Below are 2,916 nucleotides of genomic sequence, written 5' to 3'. Positions count from 1 at the left end.
TATATATATGAATGAATCATTTTATTTATCCACATCATAAAAGATTTATCTAGGATGTATTTTACAAAAGATTAAAAAACCCGTATTCTCGACCGACATGATAAAACTGCATATATAATTATTATCACAAACTGACAAATTTCTTGGATTTTGGTGTTTATGATTGGTTGGCGATCTTTGCATCTGTCCCTCTGACATTTTTGTTGATTTTTGTGGCTGTTTCACTATGTAGTTTGCGAATGTTTTTTCTATAGCATTTTTTCCTTGGGTAATGTTGCCTTCCTATTACTGCTGGCCTTGCGGAGTTTCTATAGACCTCATGCAAAATTATGTACTCCCTCAGTTTCTTTTTACTCTGAATATGAGCTTGTCTCAAGTCAAACTCTTCAATGTTTGACTAACTTTTTTACGAAAAAATAAATACAAAATTGACATCATTAGATCCATTGTGGAATAAATTTGTCATATTATATTTATTTGGTATTGTAGATCTTGATATTTTTCCTATAAATATATTCAAGCTTGACAAAATTTGGCTTCGGATAAATATAATAAATGGAGTAAAAACAACCGAGGGAGAACATATATGCCTAAGCAAAAGTATTTCCCTTTTTTACCGGTAGGCCTTTCCTTGTCTATATGTGCCACATAGATGCAAACCCAAATGGCTAATTTCTCGATGCCTATGTATGCGATCCTTTTTGTGTGTGACCATTGCTCACTGTTAGTCATGAATACTTTTGTTTATCATTTAATCTCAACCTTTATATTAGAATCAAGAGATCGTGTATTTTTAAGATACGTTGATTTTGATTATATCTTATTAAGAATTAGTGACATATATTCCTGTTGATATTTAGATTCATGCATCAGTTCTTGTGTTTTTATTTATAAACATTTAACGGTGCGTAGTTTGTAATCATAGTTTGTAATCATTGCATGCTGACACCTCAGTCTATCTTTTTTTTTGAAGGCCCGTACTTTTATTTGTATTTCAAATATCTCCATTTATTTGTATGTTCACAGCCTTTTTTGTTTCTCATACTCATGATCCTAATCTATCGGGCAAAATATTTTTGCCTAATAGACGAGACATGTCTATTGAAGTATATAGTACTTCTATATGACTTTCATACGTGCAAGTATCGCTGGCCTGTATAATTTTTTAGGCGTGCTGCACTTTAGCTTTCTTGGACGTTTGGGCGTCTTGGTTCATGGCCCGATGCCAAGATGAGTGTGTTTTATTGGCTGCCATGCTACAGGCGAGAGTCCGGGTGTAGTTCATGTTGCATGTTGGTATCTTTTTTTAAAAAAAATTGCACATGTATTGTATTACGGATTTTGAATTTGCTAACCACATGCCCCATGCGGTTTTTGCATGTATAGTTTTTATTTGCATATACATATGTCATATGGATATACCTCCTCTGACGTGACTTGTTTGTACCAAATATAGTCGTATGTAATTTTTGAATCTTTTAAATCTCAGCCATTAAAAATTCTGTTAAACGGTGTCAAAATTGTAGATTATGTGAGTGCATGTTATGGCTCGTTTGTCCCTTATTTTAGTAATAGTATACACAGTAATTAATAGATAGGTGTATCCAGCACAGATCGACCTTTGTATTTCATTCATATCGGTGCAATACAGATTACAACCCATTAATGCATGATAAGGAAAGGAAATGGCCAAATAAAAATATTGACGAAATATTTAATTTCGTCCAGATCCAGGGTAGATGCAGAGCATGTACCAAAGATTGACGCGATGACTTCATTTCAAATCAAAAAAAAAATAGATTAACGCGAAGACTTAAGTAGAAGATGCATATGTAAACTAGGCATACGAAACTAGTGTCCATATGCACTGGACTCGGGCTCTCAGTACGGGAAGCCGGCGTTGGGTTGATGGAGCCCCTGCTGCACCGTCTCCATCCAGGCAGTGAACTCCGGACGCGGCAGCATCACATCAAGCCATTGATCTATCTCCTTGTCTAGCCCTGCGTCGAACCCCGGCGGCTTAGGCATCGTCATCTGCATCTGCTTCGTATCTATCCCAGCGGCCAACCCCGGCGGCGGAGGCATCTCCTGCACATCCATCCGGGCGGCGACCACCTGAGACGGAGGCAGTGGCGCCATCACCATCTGCTGCATATCCATCGCGGCCTCGAACCCCTGCTCCTGTGGTGGAGGCGCCAGAAACTGCAACTCCATCCCGTCGTTGGCGGTGCCGCTGCTGCTACCGTACTCGAAGGTGCTGCCACCGAAGATCCGGGGCGGCGGCGGCGGGGCCACCTCCGCCATGCGGCTCATGTGGGCGTGCATCGCCTCGAAAAGAACCTGGTTGGCGCGATCGGAGACGGCGTCCTTCATCTGCATCAGCGCGGCGAAGAAGGCCGCCATGTCCTCGTCTCCCATGTCGCGCGCCTTGGGGTCGAACCAAGCCGCTATCTGGTCCCCCGCAGAGTGTCTTTCGCCATGGCCTTGTCCGTGCGCTTGGTCCGCTTCTTCAACTCGGCCAGCTCCGTGCGCAGCTCGTCGAACTCCTGCTGCAGCTTCTCGAGCTTCTCGTCTTCGCCGGCAGCGCCCTCCCCCGCGAGCAAGCGGTCGTCGGCAGCGCCCTCCTCCCTCGCGCCAGCCCCCGCAGCCTCCCCCGCCAGGAAGCGTTCCACGACAGAGTCGACGGAGGGGTGGCCGAAGGAGAAGGCCCTGCCGCGGGGAGAGAAGGCGAGGGCGGCCACCTGGGCGCCGGTCAGGACCGCCAGATCCGTGGCCTTGCTGAAGAACCCCTGGCGGCGCTTGGAGTAGCAGACGAACCGGGCATCCTCCTGCTCGATCCGGCGGATGACGATCTTCTTCCGGCCGCTGCCACCTCTCCGGTTGGGCGCCGCCATTGCTCGCTTGTTCGGTGGCTAG

General features: G+C 45.2%; 1 pseudogene; it reads right to left on the bottom strand.

The window, feature by feature from the left end:
* Nucleotides 1–1,881: 1,881 nt before the first annotated feature.
* LOC123067073 (agamous-like MADS-box protein AGL23) lies at nt 1,882–2,916 on the bottom strand (annotated as a pseudogene).

The sequence above is a fragment of the Triticum aestivum genome, chromosome 3B (genome assembly GCF_018294505.1).
Source record: "Triticum aestivum cultivar Chinese Spring chromosome 3B, IWGSC CS RefSeq v2.1, whole genome shotgun sequence".
Classification (NCBI taxonomy): domain Eukaryota; kingdom Viridiplantae; phylum Streptophyta; class Magnoliopsida; order Poales; family Poaceae; genus Triticum; species Triticum aestivum.
The sequence above is the reverse complement of the archived record's forward strand: the minus strand, read 5'-3'. Positions and strand labels throughout refer to the sequence as shown.